This window comes from Phycodurus eques, chromosome 12, assembly GCF_024500275.1.
Source record: "Phycodurus eques isolate BA_2022a chromosome 12, UOR_Pequ_1.1, whole genome shotgun sequence".
NCBI classification, from domain to species: domain Eukaryota; kingdom Metazoa; phylum Chordata; class Actinopteri; order Syngnathiformes; family Syngnathidae; genus Phycodurus; species Phycodurus eques.
The window spans coordinates 5,546,990-5,565,081 of NC_084536.1; the positions used below are offsets into that span (position 1 = coordinate 5,546,990).

Consider the following 18,092-nt stretch of genomic DNA (forward strand, 5'->3'; position numbering starts at 1 on the left):
CCTTTATGTTTCGAGAGGACCAGCAGCAGCACTGCAACTGCACTTACCACATTAAACCACTAGAGATCAGGCTTTAATATGAAAAGGACCGAAAAGGACAGTCAAACCCAAAAGAAAATGCATTGGGTGTAGTGGTTATAGTCATCAGGGAATTCTGGGATCGATGTTGGGATTTCGGCAAAGGTTAGAATAGAATAGAATTCCATCATCAGGGCTGATTTCGGTGTTGGGGAGGACAGGAAACGGGGGAGCCGTGAACGCGCGCAACAGTGGATTCACGTTCCCGTTGATTTTTTTATTTTTTTTTATTTTTTTCGGGATCCGGTGTGGAGACATGGCTGCGTGAAAGCCACGGTCAGAACATCGGAATTGGGCAATTTCAACTTCAAAATAAAATCCTTTACTGGCATAGGAACTAATGCCAGCCATCCATCCATTTTCCATACCGCTTTTATCCTCACTCGGGTCACGGTCGTGCTGGAGCCTATCACAGTTGACTCTGGGCGAGAGGCGTGGTGCACCCTTAAGTGGTCGCCAGCCAGTCGTCGGGCACAGAAACAAACAACCATTCGCACTCACATTCACACCTCCGGACAGTTTAGAGTCTTCAATTAACCTACCACGCAGGTAGGAAATAGTGGTCTTCAGACAACAAGTATATGGACTAAAGCTGGTCTCTGATAAAGAATGGCGTGCATTCCTTTAATCAATCAGGTGAAGATTATACGTCAAAATCGAATGTATAAACCAGGCAACCGGATGATATTCAAGATGAAGTGATTGCAAACGGTTTCGAAAGTGTCGGCGTTTGTCGGATTTGCAATAACAATATCATAAGCCTCTTAAAACCATTGAATCCCTTTGTGGCGTTTATATATTCTAACACTTTTACTATGAAAACCTCACCCGGAAGTCGCTCAAATTAGCTTAACCGCTAGCTTGCCTGCAGCGTTAGCGGCGTTCGGGGCTTGGGTGAGACTCGTCAGTGTGGAAGGCAGTTAAGGGGGACAACGGGCTCCGTCTGGGGCGAGAGGAGTCCGCGAAAACCGGGAATTAAACCGGCCGAAGCCTCGGCCCTTGTCCTGTGGGAGTTCTCAGCGCTCTTGGCCGCAGGCTTTGGCTCCCTAAATCTGTGCGGTAAGTACCCGAATCCTCGCTCACCTTACCGCATCTGTGTCAGTCTTCGTTCGTTGTTCTCTCCTTTAAAAAAATATATAAAAAAATATCTTTCTCTCTCAAATTAGAATCCCCACAGCGCTCCTAACGCTGATTTATAATGGACGCTATTCCTTTAAATAAATTTTTTCGGTTAAAAGAGGACAAATAAAAAGTTAATTAATCCTATTAGTAGCTGCATGCGATATACCCGCACCGCGTCCTACGTGTACACATTCTGCATGTAAAAATGGGTAAAGAGTGCTAGAGGGGACGGGGGTGATGGAAGGAGACCTTCTTTCTTGCCCATTTATTTAAACGTTAACATGCACGTTGCTTCCTGCCCTTGCACGCTGTTATACCAGGCACCGTTTCCCAAAACGCCGCAAGGCCTTGCGGTACACGCACACTGGGCTCGGATGGGGAGCAGCAACCGTCTGACAGCGCCTCTCCAGCCGACCTCTTTCGGCTTCGCTGTTTCAGCCTGTCGGGCCAGCCAGGCGTGCAGGGGCGGACACGAGCAAGGCGTGGCACGCGTGAGGCATGACGCACATATGGGAGTGCCCCCCCCCCCCCCCAATCGACCCCCTTGATCCCCGAACAGCTGTCATTGAAATGGCTGACACATGTGAACTGTAGTGCGATTTATAATAGATGCAGGCTCTCAGTGTGACGTCATAATTAGCAGTCATGGGCAGTGAGTGTATTTGGGTGAAAGGTAGATCCATAGAGCCCAAAGCTGCATCAATGCCCAATTTACCTTTAATTAATCTGTACACCCCTCATACACGTCAAAATTTTGGCATGAAGATTCATGCGTTATTTACTAAGAAATTAGGGAACGTGTTGGGAAAAGGCCTTATCGTGCAACGATAACAAGTGTGAAAGGAATTTCCTGGATCTGTACCAAATATGTATGGTTTCTTCCTTGGCTCAGGACCCTCCCATGCCCAGCCCCCCAAAAATAGAATGATTACTACTCACATACACCCATAAAAACATTAAGCTTGCCTAGAGATCTAAAATGCACGTCAGTACCTTGTAAATACCGCATGTAGCTGTAAACTGAAAAACAACAAAATTTAGATCCCGTGACAACAAAGATAACAACATAGATCTCAGCATAGAGCCTCTATTGGTTTGCAAAATTTGGGGTCCAATAACTTTTTCAGCAAAGCAGAGCAGCAAGCAACATATCGCGCATTGTCGACAAAATCAATTCAGATTCTTCAGCCAACGTAGTGACGCTGCTCACGTGATGGAAACAAACACACGGGTTTGCAGTTAGATGACATCATACCTACAGCATTTTATGCTGCGCTTTGACTAATTAATCTTGTTTCTGTGATGACATCATAATACAGCCACAGTACATTTATCCAAATGTCGCACAAGCGATGCGATGGACCGTAAAACCAGCACAATCAACACCCTGTTCCAAATCATTATGCATGTTGGATTTAAATGAAATAAACATTTCAGTTTTTGTTTTCTGGGGAAATATTTGCTTATTCTTTTTATTTATTATTTATTTATTTATTTGTTGTTGTTTTTTTTGGTATAGATAGATTTCGATCACTTGATCCATGTTTATTTGTCTGCTGTGTTGAAGATAGTGATCTGGAGGATAAAAGTTTGAAATGGAGAGACTATGACACCGAATTGTGTTCATTTTGTCTTTTTTGGTGGCCCCTAATATATCACAATGAAAAATGTTTGCATTGAGCTTTGAAATACATTTTTAAAACACTCATCATAGCATGGTGCTGGCAACAATGTGGTGCTGGCAACAATGTTTTGTTTTTGTTCTTTTTTGGGGGCGTGGGGGCTGGAATAATCATACATGCAAATCAGTCGCCTTTTGGCAAAATTGGCCGTTTTGAACACAAAATAGGCCATTTACGTGACTTGTATAGATCTGATGTTTTTTTTTTTTGGGGGGGGGGGGTTCAGCCTCGCTGTCATCATAGGCTGTTTCGTTCTCCTTGAAAGCTGGCAGCTAGATCCATTCCACACATCCACCATTCACACAAACATGTAATTTCTGAATTTTACTCCACGTGCGTGAGACTACGACTTTTACTTCCGCATTGGGTGCTGTTTGTTCCAATCCAATTTAAGCACTAGTGACGTTTAAGTCAAGTTCACCAATCAAACGACACAAGAAAGTCACATGACCTCACACGTCTTCTATTGGGCTTCCCGGGCATAGGTATTAACACTAAATAAGCCAGCCCAGCTGATCGTGGTGCCCACGTGGCGTCCATGTTTGGAAGATCGTCGTTACCATGAAGGCAACGGCTTGCTACTCGTGTTTACATTTATATGAACAAAAACAAAAGCTTTTATCTATTGTAGTATTTGTCTGGCACTGTTTGCCCAAACGTGGATATTTCAGCCCATTTATAATTTGAGAAAACACCTTGCAGTAAATTGCAGATGTTGAGGTTTTGGCTGTGCATACGCACACACGCACAGTAATATCACAATTTGCACATTCACATTTTATTTTGTTATATTTATTCTATTGATGTTCATGCTGTGGTTAAAAAAAATCTGAATATACAAAGCCCCCAAGACCCCCCTACAATGTTTATTTATTAATTTTTTTGGGTCACCTTTTTTATGCCTTTGGTGTTTGCATGTCTGAATAATGCACCTGCGCTTGAAGTTGTGAAAATTACCTCTGCAAAATATGCCGAGTTTCTAATTAACCATTTCCTAACATGGTATAAAACAACCGTGGCTTCGGCAGTAAAGTAATTGCTATGAGTATAAAGGGAGAAAAACAATAATTCGTTGATAGAATAACCGATTCTAAAAATATTGGATAGCAGCAGCTTTAGTTTAGAAAATTCCACAAAGAAGATCTTTAACAGGAAGATCTATTGACTTTCTCTCATTGTGGTTTTGTTCAATAAAATACCAATTAGTTGAAAAAGCTTGAAGAATTGTTTATCAAAAGATTTCAGTCGCTGTAAATTGCGTTGACTAGTTCAGGAGAATTCTAAAACATGTATTACACAGGATATGCCTAATAATTTTGAACACAGTATAATGAGAGCCACTTCAAGAAGAGCTGATCAAAAATAGAGCCTTCACAATGATTATACTCTGTTTTGATTCGATGAATTTAATATGTTGTTTATTATTGTTGTTGTACTTTGCAGTGGTGCACAACTGCACAGTTTTGGTTTACTGTCAAGGGAGTTTCAAAATATTAGCAATGTCTCTCGTCTCAGCAGTACAGTTGTGCACACTGGGCCACGACTTCTCCAAATGGGTCCATCGGAGGTGATGTGTAATAATTCGCCCAGACAGGAATCTCTGTGCTGCGGCAAAGTGGGGCAGAACCCAGTCCCAGTAGTGTTAAGAGTTAACTGGAGTATAAAGATCCCCGCTGCCCTACTTTTTTTAGGTCCAAGGCTGCCTTGACGACTGTGCCCGGCAAGCCTGCTTCTCTCGTGGCAGTGAGCATCTCAAAGATGTGATAAATAACAATTAAGCAGTGAGGTCACTGGACTGGCGGGGCTTGCTGCTAGGGTCTTGGAGAAACTGACTCATTTCAGGAAATTATCCATTTAGAATGGTGGTGGGGAGAGGGGGGGGGGGGGATTCTTCATTTCAGATTAGAAATTAATAGTCAATCAAACTGGGATTCCCAACTGTAGAAAATATAAACTGTCACCTATGAGTTTACAGTAGGCTTTACACAATCAGGATTTTTGGAGCTGATCTCCGATCAGCGAGTTTAAAAAAAACACGATCACCGATCCAATCACAAGATGGAGGAATGTGTCTGTCTATTTAAATGACTTGTTAATTTACTGTATGTACTGTGTACTGAGTATCTTCAAAAGTATTCTCTGGCAGTTTAGATAAAAGGTCAAACGTTAATGACCTTTAGGGGGCATTCAAGGATTGGCCACTGACATAAATTTAAGTTTTCAGTCACGTCAAACCAACATTACAACATGACAGAAATAATGCGTGCTAACTTTAAATTACTTTGTAATTAAATTACTTCGCACACACCAAAACCTTAGAGCATGATTCGACAGAACGCTGGCATGTTTATGTACAACTGTTAGTGCTAGCACTAGCTTGCTAGGCTACATAATGTTTTGTTGCGTGCTTGCGAGCCGTATCCTATTAAAAGTACGTGAACATCCCTCAAGCAATCCTTGAATGGAAATCCTCTGCCGATCACCGGTGACCACCAGCACATGTTTTTCCCCATTTTGTTCTTTTAGTACACACGGTGCGATCGATTGTTGTTGGTAATGAGTGTATCAGGTCACGTTTGATTTGACAAGAAAAAGCCCAGTGATCGTAAAAGACGGGGGTATCGGAATACAAGATTTTATTGTAGTAGTCTGACATAGTGCATTTTTGAAAGACCAAATTTGTCTTGTCATCTGATCCAGGCATTACGTGTTGTCTGTCTCGGGTGTGTTGTCTGTCCCACACCGTTGTCATGTTTTTTTAATTTATTTTTTTAATAACTTTAATTGGCGGTCAGATATTTACAGTACTACGTCAAAAGACGTGCGATAAAGCTAAAAATAAACTAGCTTTTGGATTCAAATAAACTGTACTGTACACGATGGTGACGCGGAGTAAATGTCTTTTACGCAGCTGATCGTATCGGCGAATTAGGACGTTATAGCCAATCAGCCGATCAGCATAAAATGCGATACCGATCAAGCCGATCAGATCGGTATCGCATTTAGAATTTTATGGCTGCAACACATTCCAAAAAAAGCTGGTACAGGGTCATGTTTACCACTGTGTAACATCACCTTTTCTTTTAACAACACTCAATAAACGTTTGGGAACTGAGGACACTAATTGTTGAAGCTTTGTAGGTGGAATTCTTTCCCATTCTTGCTTGATTTACATCTTCAGCTGTTCAACAGTCCGGGGTCTCGGTTGTCGTATTTTACGCTTCATAATGCGCCACACATTTTCAATGGGAGACTGGTCTGGACTGCAGACAGGCCAGTCTTGTACCCACACTCTTTTACTACAAAGCCACACTGTTGTAACACGTGCAGAATGTGGTTTGGCATTGTCTTGCTGAAATAAGCAGGGGTGTCCATGAAAAAGACGTTGCTTGGATGGCAGCATATGTTTCTCCAAAACCTGCATGTACTTTTCAACATTAATGGTGCCTTCACAGATGTGTAAGTTACCCATGCCATTGGCACTAACACAGCCCCATACCATCGCAGATGCTGGCTTTTGAACTTTGCGTCCATAACAGTCCGGATGGTTCTTTTCTTCTTTGGGCCGGAGGACACGACATCCACGATTTCCAAAAACAATTTGAAATATGGACTCGTCGGACCACAGAACACTTTTCCACTTTGCGTCAGTCCATCTTAGATGAGCTCGGGCCCAGAGAAGCTGGCTGCGTTTCTGGGTGTTGTTGATAAATGGCTTTTGCTTTACATAGTAGAGTTTCAAGTTGCACTTACGGATGTAGCGCCGAACTGTATTTACTGACATTGGTTTTCTGAAGTGTTCCTGAGCCCATGTGGTGATATCCTTTACACATTGATGTCGGTTTTTGATGCAGTGCCACCTGAGGGATCGAAGGTCACGGGCATTCAATTGTACATTGAGGAACATTGTCCTTAAACTGTTCGACTATTTTCTCACGCACTTGTTCACAAAGAAGTGAACCTCGACCCATCTTTGCTTGTGAACGACTGAGCAATTCAGGGAAGCACCTTTTATACCCAACCATGGCACCCACCTGTTCCCAATTAGCCTGTTCACCTGAGGGATGTTCCAAACAGGTGTTTGATGAGCATTCCTCAACTTTCTCAACCTTTTTTGCCACCTGTCCTAGCTTTTTGGGAATGTGTTGCAGCCATAAAATTCTAAGTTAATGATTATTTGCTAAAAACAATAAAGTTTATCAGTTTGAACATTAAATATATTGTCTGTGTCGTGTATTCAATTAAATATATGTTGAACATGATTTGAAAATCATTGTATTCTGTTTTTATTTACGTTTAACACAACGTCCCAACTTCATTGGAATTGGGGTTGTACATCAGTGGTGGTTTTAGGGCGAGGCAGGGTGTGTGCCAATGCCCCCCTAACTCTGTGCTGGTCTGTCCTTCTGCCCTCCCCCATGAATGTATTTTGATATACCAACGAATTTATGTGACTGAACTTGTCTGTCAAAGTTTTCTGTATGCTTGGGGATTTATTCATTCTCCAGAATAGCTCTGTGGGTGTGCGCCTGCCTCTAAGCAGGAGCATGTTGAGGATGGCTGGCTGGCTGCACATAGTGCTGTATGTGTCCCCATTAATGCTTGCAATACAGGTATCTATATAACTTTTCTTCTAGTTAATTAAAGATAATTCACGTCTGTGGCAGTGACACCTCTTTGGTGTTGAATTTTATTTCAAACCTTGAGTATTTCCGAAACTGTTTTTTTCCTCTGATCCAACTGAATTAACAGCAGCTGTAACATTCACCACATATTTTTTTTTTCTTTTGTTGGTAGCACCTCCCCTAATTGTTCCAAACAGTATTTTTGGGTTTGTTTCCACTTCTCAGACAAGTACTTCATTGTCAGTCTCGGAGATATGCCTTTTCTCCACCCCTTTTGCCATAATGTTGGAGAAGGAAGTAATCCGTCCGCGCATTCTTTAAGGGATTGCTGCTGCCATATATGGTCAGTTGGAGGTGTTTTCTCCCATTGCATCTCCCACTGCCACGCTCATTCACGAGCTCATTCACGAGCGTGGCAGTTTGGAACAGGTGGCACGTATTGACACACATTACTTACTGGTGTGTGTACGACAGGTGTCCGTTCATTTGATAAATACAGATTATTTTTGTACTCTAAATTTCAGTCCGATGAACAAACTTAGAACCTGTTCTATGCACGCCCACCTAGTACCACCTAAAATACTTAGCTCTCCATGTACCACCACGATGACTAACATTAAAATATTATCTAAGCGTTAATAAAAACGAAAGGTTTTATTCCTATAAAGTACAGTAAGACAAAAAAGTATTTAGTCAGCCACCAATTGTGCAAGTTCTCCCCCTTAAAAAGATGAGAGAGGCCTGTAATTTTCATCATAGGTATACCTCAACTAAGAGAGACAAAATGAGGGGAAAAAAATCCAGAAAATCACATTGTCTTTTAAAGAATTTATTAGCAAATTATGGTAAGTAAATTATTTTTGTTTATTTATAAATTTATTAGCAAATTATGGTAAGTAAATTATTTTTATTTGTTTATTTATAAATTATTTTATTATTAGTAGTAGTAGTAAATTATGGCAAAGTGTTTATATCTGTGAAGTCATGCTTTGGTGCTGATCAAATTTAGGGCTGTTATTCTAAATCGGTCTTTCATATTTTTAAAGTACCGTATTTCCTCAAATTATCATGTCAGAGCGTTGGTTAGGACTTTCAGACAAATCAGGCCTTAAATTAACATTTTACATGAAGTAGTTGTCAATCGTTATTTTCATTTTATCATCCGCAGCTATTTCCACACTAAATCTGATTGGCCTAGTCCACGAACCCTGTAATTATAACAAATTTTTTAGGTTCGGTATATTTTCCCTGAAGCCGATTGAGTAGAGTGACTGTATGGCACGTGATGAGAGAAACCCAATCACAAAGCGGCAGAATGGCACATGACCAGTGCGAGCCAATCATAAGCGTCAGCTTTAGAAGGGGGAAGAAAATAATTATTTGATCAATTCGAGCTTTTGTGGCAATTTTTCAATTGTAACAAAAATTGTAATGACTGAAAATTCCAAAAGCAACTGTAATTTAATTATATACTTTCTCCTAGTATTATGACAGATTGCAATTACTTAAATTTTGTAATTAAGTTACAAAATCTCATTACATGTAATTTGTTACTCCCCAACACTGCATATATGATTTGGATTATTTCTAATTAATTAAGTAATTACAGTTACAATGTGAAATAACAGATAAATATACTGTATACACGTGTGTGCGTGAGTACTATATAGTTGATGAAATTCACGAAATTGGCTTTAGAAGTGACAAAATCTGAGCAGTCATGGTGTCTCTAAATTGAACAAATTACTTGGGTATCCAATAAATTCCCTGATATGCATTTGAATAACTGGGTTAGTCACATAAACGTTTTTGGCAGGGGGGGGGGGTGGTTTGGTGACTGTAAATTTGGAAAATGTTGTCAGAGTCTTCTAGATAAAATTGCTCTTTTGAGAAATGTCCAAATTGTGAGTAAAACTAGGACATCTGTTGCAGGTCATGATTATTTGTGTATATTGGTTCGGTAAAATATGCGAACGCAGTGAAACACAGAAAACAGCGGTACCGCTGCCACTGAAAATGCGTGATTAGGAGTATGACTCTTTGAGTGACCACTTTCGACAGCCATTCAGCAGCGGATATGCACATTCCTAGACAAAAAGGCTTCCTTAATTGCAAGCTGACGAGAAATGGGAAAGGTCCCATCTTGTTTTTTGTTCCCAGCTCAAGAAATCTGGTGGGATGGTTGTGTTTTAAATGAATTTTGTCACTTTGAGGTTTATGTTAGTTTGTTTTTGTTGCGACGTCATACATACATACATACATACATACATACATACATACAACATACCAGCTCGTTGGCGTTAGCGGGACCGCCGCGTTCATCTGGCTTGAATCCAAAATGTTCCCACATCGTCGCAGTGGCATTAGGCTTTGGAACTAATTCCATGCGTGCCACTCAACTTTCTGTAATTGTACAGCTACATTCTAGCTCTCGGAAAACATAGCCTCGAGTACGTTAACACACACACACGCACACGGCCAGTCACTATCTCTGATTGGTTCAGAGACCACGATGGGTTTAATGTGTGTTTGCTTTCAAAGTTTTTTTTTTTCTTCAAATCGCTGGGCGTATGGGTGTGCCCTCTTATTTATTTTTTTTAGGCGCACCATTCAGAAATTAGGACGCATGTGCGACCAATTTATTCGCGTTCTGGAGCCCTGAAACAGTGAATTGGTTAGCCCATTTGAATTCAGTTGCTAACTAAAACAGTAGTACTTAGCAAAGTATGTAAAGTCTCAAATGAATGAATATGTGGAGTCTTACTGTATGTTGTAAACCAGTTCCCTACGCAGTATTAAAAATCTTACATTCTATGTAGATAGTGTCACCAACAATTAGTGTTGCACAATGTTGTGTGCACCCATGTTTGTTCTGCGGAGCTACGTCAATCTGTCCAGTCTCTTAAAAAATGTAAAAAAAAAAAAAATTGTTGTTATTTTAATATTGTTTATTATTATTCTAAAGCTAAGTTCATACAGGTAAAGGCCTCACCCGTCTGCAATTGAATAAATAAAATGCTCCGGGACAGTGTTGGCAGGAATACAATTTACCTTCTTATACCGTTTTATAGACTTAATTAGGGATAAAGCTTGGTGATATATTTATTTATTTTGACTTTTCCAATCCTGCAAGCTCAACGGTTGACGTTCAAAGCAGTTTGACGCCTGCTTTTGGAATCAAACATCTGCTCTCACAGTCCCATGACCAATGTGGCACTTCTTGTGGCAGCCCTGCATTCAGGGACAGCGGTTCATGTCTGTACCACTCCTGTCATGTCAGTACAGCTCCTCCGGTGGTCGTAATAGGTTAAAGCAGGTCGCCATCCGTCCACGTCTCTCCCGTGTGGAAAAGTAATTCCTCCTCCTCTCAGGAAATTCCTCTTCATCCCAGGGGTGAGGCTCAAGGAGAGGGTGTGAAGGAAGAAGAGATATTAAGTACTGAGGGATGCTGCTTTCCAAGCCTTTATTTTGTTTTTTACAGATGTTCTTTTTGATAAAGTCAAGAAAACTTGATTTTTATAACACACGGACAAAATTCCAAATAAATATTGCATCACGGGGTTAACTTACAAAATTTTTAAAAATCTAAAGTCACACAAAACCTTGGCGTCTGAACCGGTGTCAGTGTAGCCTCAGAAGAGCTCAGTTCAGAGAGCATCAAAGGATTAACTCGGCGTGTGTTTCACTTTTTCCTTGGCTTTTTGTGTGTAAAAGTCTCATTCAGAGCAGAACTTAAACTCAGACATCACATGCACATTTACTTGTTTTGATAAGTTAGGTTAACTTGATAAGTTAGGTTTATCTAACATGAATCACCTTTGCATTATGTCCATCTATCCATCCATTTTCTTCCACTTATCTGAGGTCAGGTCATGGGGTCAGCAGGTCAAACAGGGAAGCTCAGACTTCCCTCTCCCCAGCCACTTTGTCCAGCTCTTCCAGGGTAACACCCAAGCTCGCGGCTTGTCCTGGGTCATCCCCGGGGTCTCCGGAGTCTGCATCACTCGTTTTTTGTTTTTTTTGCTTTACACGTGTTTGCCATAACATCTGCAGTTTTTTGCCTTTTCAAACTGGCATATGGGATCCTTCTTGCACTTTAAGTCGTGTGCTAGTGCATCTTTTTGCATTTTTCTGGTGTTGTTGATTGTTGAAACAGGAATCTGCCGGGACAATGCAACGACTCAGCCCTGTTTGTGTGTGCACATGCACACAACCACAGCATTCATGGAGTATCCAGATGATGTCCTTTTCTCCCTTTTCTGTTGATTGAAGTTTGTCAGCAAACCACACAGTTAAAATGATTGTCATTTTGTGTGTACATAGTCATTTTGAAAGTGAAGTTTTCACTTTCTTTGTGGGGTTCGTGAGGTCATGTTTTACACCAGGTAAGGCCTAACCATAGCCCTCCAGGGGCTACAGGTAAGTGGTGTTATCTCTGTGTTGGTCCAGAAGACATTCCACTCATCCTGCCACACAGTCAAATAACAAGGCTTGTTTATATTAAGCTTGTGGGCTTCACTGTGGTCCCACTTCACTGAACATTGACCATGGCTGTTGAGCGTGACCTTGTCTCACCTTGTCGGCGGTGGGCAAGAACATGCTGAGAGTTCAGTTGGGTTTTCATGACTGAATCTAATTCCAGACAGATGGAGTGGCGTTCTGGCTGTTCTTGCCCCATGGAAAATTCTGTCTCTCTTTTTTTTTTTTTTTAATTCTTTTTTTTTTTTTTCCCCTCTCCGTGTTTTTCCTCTCTGCTCCAGCCAAGCCTTCTCCCTTTTTCTCTCTCTTTTTGTCTGAGTTGATGTATTTCGGCCCGTGTGGAGAACTAGGGGCAGGTTGTGCAGCTGGGAATCAGGACTGTTTTGGACTGTGCTTACTGGCGCATTTATAAAAACTTAAACATCCACAGAAATCTTGGTTCAATATTAAAGAATCACCAGTTTTTACTGAATAGAGCATCGTTAGCAGGCTAACCCATCACTCAGAAGTCGTCGTTTTGTCAAACTATCTGTACACATGGTTTGTGCCACCAACTTGTTCTTGGAAATCTGCGATGTTTTGAAGTGTGCAATCAAAAAAGCTGAAGAAAAACAAACAATTGCATCAGTATTATTCATTCATTCATTTTCCTTACCGCTTATCCTCGTGGATGTGTTGGAGCCTATGCCAGCTGACTTTGGGCGAGAGGTGGGGTACACCCTGAACTGGTCGCCAGCCAGTCCCAGGACACATTTACACCAAACTGGCGATTTAGAGTCTTGAATAAAGCTACCATGCATGTTTTTGGCAGTGGGAGGAAACCCGAGTACCAGGAGAAAACCCACACAGACACGGGGAGAACATGCAAACTCCACACAGGCGAGGCCGGATTTGAACCCGTGTACTCAGAACTGTGAGGCAGATGTGCTAACCAGTTGTCACCATGCCGCCATCAGTATTAGTTATCTAAAATAATTTCTTTAACTTGTTTGTGTAAAGTAGTCATCAGTCTTCTGTATAGTGTATCCTCTTGAGGGTCATGGGTGTGGTTGACCTTATCCCAGCTGACTTAGTGCCCAAGGCAAGTGTTGCACATCTGTGAAGGCAACATTAATGCTGAAAGGTACATACAGGTTTTGGATCAACATATTCTACCATCCAAGCAATGTCTTTTTCAGGGACGTCCCTGCTTATTTCAGCAAGACAATGCCAAACCACATTCGTGTTGCAAAAGCGTGGCTTCTTTGTAAAAGAGTGCGAGTACTTGACTGGCCTGCCAGAAGTCCAGAACTGTCTCCCATTTAAGATGTGTAGCACATTATGAAATGCAAAATATGACAACGGAGCCCCGGACTGTTGAGCAAATGAAGTTGTACATCAATTAAGAATCATATGGCATTCCACCTACAAAGCTGCCACAATTAGTGTCCTCAGTTCTCAAACGCTTATTGAGTGTTGTTAACAGGAAGGTTGCTGTAGCACACTGGTAAACATGCTCCTGACCCAGCTTTTTTGGAATGTGTTGCAGGCATTAAATTAAAAATGAGTGAATATTTTGAAAAAAAAAAAAAAAAAGTATTAGTTTGAACATTCAATATAGCTTGTATTTGTAGTGTATTCAATTGAATGTAGGTTGAGAAGGATTAAGAAATCAACGTGTTCTGTTTTTATTGACATTTTACAAAACATCCCAACTTCATTGGATTTGGGTTTGTACTTCAGGTGCAGATTAGGTAGACGCGCAGATCAGGTTACAAAAGAAATAATATACTTCTACACATATGAGCCTCTTTCACCCGCAAAAATTTGGGCATTTATCCACTTTGGCCCTTTGTACAGAACCCCGTCAAGTGGGATATTGGCGTGTCTGGGTGCACTTTGACACAGTGACATGGCATCCAGCAATCAGATAATTAGATGTGTGACAAGCGTCTGGTGTGTCAAAATACTTTTCGGATAGAGACAGTTGCTTGAAAAAATGCTTCCCGAGTGACAGATACTGTACGTTTGTTATTCATCTGGTCCTCTAATATATTTTTCACTAGTTCAATTTACCAAATTAAATGCAGATGCAAATTTAAAAATGTTCATCTGGTCAACCATGTGCTAAAACATAGCTTAGCATATGTACATGTAGCACGCTACCTTTCCCCTTTTGTTGACCAAATGCAGATAGTTGATATGCTGCAACACTAGTTGGCAGCAAGTTGCGTTGTTGGGCCCTGAACGTTGCCTTTGTCAGCATAATTATTTGTTAAGGTCTGTCAACATTAAAGCTGTCCAGCCTGACACTCCAGCCAAAACTCAAAATGGGCCAAGAAGAACATCTGCAGTTCTTTTTGTCTCTGAAAAAGAAATATTTTAACCTGAGCCTCTTAGTTTGTCTTTGAATGTCTAAACGATATATAAAAGTTGCTGAGCCAGAACAGAAGGCCTGAGGTGTTGTTTTAGAGTGTGTGTAAGTGGTGGCAGGTCTGGAACAGTGGCTGTGTTCTCTGGCTCTGTACGTTCTGGGTTCCGCAACACATGCCCTTGCACGTGAACCATCTCCAAAACAAACTGCGGCGAGCTCCTGATGCTGAAGGAGATGGAAAGTATGTCTGTAGTGTCTCACTAGGAGTCACAGCAAGCTCTTGTGTGGCTAGACCGCCACCATGCTTCAGGCTGAGTGGGCCGTACAAGTCACCAAAGTACAGGAATGTTGTGTTAAAGCTACAGTATGTAGTAATCAGCCATCAGAATCATGTTGATGATACATTGCCTAAGGAGAATGCTTTCGTGGTATAATATTGGTGGACCAGCTTCATGTTGCATTAGCAATAGCATTGTTCTGAATGTTACTGTTAAACATGAGTTCAGCGTGTAGGTGGGATGTAAATAATCTCATCCTAGCGTAAGTGGAATTCATTCATTCATTCATCTTCCGTTCCGCTTTTCCTCACTAGGGTCGCGGGCGTGCTGGAGCCTATCCCATCTACCTTCAGGTGAGAGGTGAGGTACACCCTGAACTGGTCGCCAGCCAATTGCATTGTAAGTGGGATGTAAAGTAAAAAAAAAAAAAAACAGGATGTCTTTCCTCATGACGTGTAGCTCCACCCCACTCTCTGTGGAAAAATAAAGGGGTTTGATACGTATTGATTAATGTGATATCCTTCCCTGCAAAAATCCCTGCTGCTCAATTAATTGTATGCCCCTAAATCGTGGCCGTCCCTCTCATACACACCATGTCAATGCATTAGGAATCAGCCGGTGGAAAAATCAAATGGCATGACAGTCTCCACTGTCAATATGTCACAAGCTACTGTGAAATAGGTATACTGTATTCAATAGTTTAGTGCTTGGCACTTTTCGTGGAGGAAATTTTATCAAGGGGTTTTATTTTTTTAACGACGAAGGGATAACTCCTCCAGCCAACACTGTGGTGTGCTGCTATGTTCAGCGTCAACTCGATTTTGAGTTTTAAAACTTTTCCCATGGGAACATGTTACCATGCCCCCATGCAGTACATTTTCAAAACTGCGCGCGTGGGTTGCGCTCGAGTATAAAGGCAAACTGCGCGCGGGATAGCCGCAGTGACGTCAGTGAGTATAAAGAAGCCTTTACACCGGGCGCAGAGTCCATGAGTCATAGACTGTGTTATCCACTTAAGCCCTTACCCTTTTCAAGAAACAAGTGGTACTAGTACATGTAATTCACACGTCCTAGATGTATCTTTTAACTGCTGAGCCCATTTGAAGTCTGTTGCTAACCAAAACAACAGCACCCACTTCCCATCGGCTCGCTGCGTGAGCTGTACGTGGATTCACTCAGATAAATGTAAAGTGTGGAATTTCACAGCATGTTGTAAATGAGTTCCCTGCACATTATTCAAGTCAATCTTGCATTAAGTAGATGCGTATTGTCCCATAAGAATCTTGGGGAGCTCCATAGTTGTCTAGTTTCCATATTTGTTCTACCTCACTTCTTTCCAATTTGCTGCAGTTGTCTGTAGTAGTCTTCTTTTCAAATTGTTCTTTAAACTTCAGCTTCACTTGTCATATATTGTAATATACCAAGATTTGTTTTATTTGATGGTGTAGTGGTGCATTCAACATGGGTCTGGTTCCTACTCAGTGACTGTGTGAATGTGAGTGTGAGTGGTTGTCTGTGTCTATATGTGCCCTTTGATTGACTGGCGACCAGTTCAGTGTGTTGTCTGCCTTTTGCCCAAAGTCAGCTGTGATAGGCTCCAGCGCCCTGTGACCCTGAACAGGATAAGCGGTATTGAGAATGCATCAATGGAATCAATCAATCAGTCAATCAATCTTATGTAGCACTTTTCATACATGCAATGCAACCCATAGTGCTTCATATGACTTAAAATCAACACACCCAAACCACTTGTCCGCAGGGACACAGACAAGCACAGAAATGCACACACATACAGGTGAAAAGAACTGGTAATACATACACGCTCACACACGTACCTAAATAAATACACCATACCTAAATGACCTAAGAAACCCAAGGCTGGGCACAAAGTATCCAGGTGAGGAAGCACCATCTCAAGGAGCCATCTGCACTAAGGCACAATCATAGGTCACGGACACTGACCAGCAGCTTGGAGCCCGAAGTGCAGGTGCACAAAAAGTACCCGCACACAAAACAGCCAGGGACCCCATGAGACAAAACCATGACCACGGCCCACCGCAGCTCCCAGTGTAGAGGGCTCGCTCTGGGAAACATTTCAAGTAGTAAAATATTATAAAACAGTAGAATCAATAAAAGAGAAATGATCTAAAATAAATTATCTTAAATAAATAAAGATACAAAATATAAAACCTGAAATAAACGAAGCATAACATATCTAAGAATATAAAAGCAGGAAATAAAAAATAAGTCTAACATAAATGAAAATAATAAGTTAAAAGCTAAATTAAAAAGGTAGGCCTGTTCTTAAAAACAATAACATTCTCTGCAGCTCTGAGGTTCACTGGCAGGCTGTCCCACAAACGGGGGCTGTAAAACTGAAACTGTTGCAATAATGACTTCCCTCTACCTGCCCCCTCCCAGTATGGGTTTTTGACAAAGTTACGTAAAACATTATATCAAAGGGCTGATGAAACTGTATTTAATTTACCCACTAGTTGGGACAACTGCACTCTAATTCTGTTTTCATCCACTAGTTAAATAGAATGCCTGGGAAAACCTTAACCCCGCCTGTTCTTGCATTAACATGAGGTTGATGATTGAGGCTTGAATAAGTAATTTTTTTTGCCTGAACAGAGATATTTTGTTGCATCAGAAGCCACTGCAGCACCACTTGTGGTCCTGGATGATTAACTAACATGAGCTTAAGTTCAGGTTGTTTGTCAGTGGTATGAGGTGAGTCTTTAGGACTTGTTGAAACTGGAGACAGTCTGAGTCAGACCCCATGTCATCATCTCCACTGTCATTAAATCATCATCTCCATAACTCACTGTGTGTTTCTGTATCAGATCCTAGTAGCAATATACTTGGATGAAACTGCAAGAAAAATAAACAGGTTGGCTCCAAATTGGCTCCAAATTCCATCTCTATTTGTTCCCACGTGTCCTGGTCAAAATCTGACCCAGATGTACAGTAGTAATTTGTGGCCGACGTGGCTCAGAGTGCAAACACATCCTGTGAGATATAGATATTATAATATATAATGTATAATATTAGAGGTCGAACTTTTTTTATTTTTTTTTATTTTTTTTATTTTATTTATTTATTTATTTTTTAAAACCATCCAAACAGTATACTGTATGTATTATACTGCCCTCTGGTGACCAGGGCACAAACACCAGAAGAAGAAGCATAATGTTGAATTAAAACCTGAAATCATGATGGAAAAACTGTTTTGTTCTTTGCATTCTATTTAATTATGTTAAAGACCCACCAAAGATGCCAAAAATGTAAGGCCCCCTCAAGCTGCAGGACTGTGTGGACGTGTCCGCTGAAAGCGCTGGAGACAGTCCTTCACCTCCCATTCATATTCGTTCACTTGAATGCTGTGGGCTTGTGTCTGTAGTCAACTACTGGCTGAATAACGAGTGCAGCTGTCGTTATGGTTAATAAACGGTTAACGTTCCCATGTCTGTTA

At 41.2% G+C, this 18,092-nt stretch overlaps 1 protein-coding gene across 11 annotated transcripts in view; it reads left to right on the top strand.

Moving 5' to 3' along the window:
• Positions 1-951: 951 nt before the first annotated feature.
• Positions 952-18,092, top strand: part of raph1a (Ras association (RalGDS/AF-6) and pleckstrin homology domains 1a) — a 73,372-nt gene continuing 56,231 nt past the window's right edge. For 7 of the 11 annotated variants that reach the window (XM_061691419.1, XM_061691415.1, XM_061691416.1 and 4 more), the window contains exon 1: positions 952-1,137. The gene's annotated coding sequence lies outside the window, so the exon portion shown is untranslated. Of the gene's footprint in view, positions 1,138-14,931; positions 15,017-18,092 lie in introns of all 11 variants that reach the window. The other 4 variants (XM_061691417.1, XM_061691413.1, XM_061691423.1 and 1 more) reach the window with 2 other exon arrangements.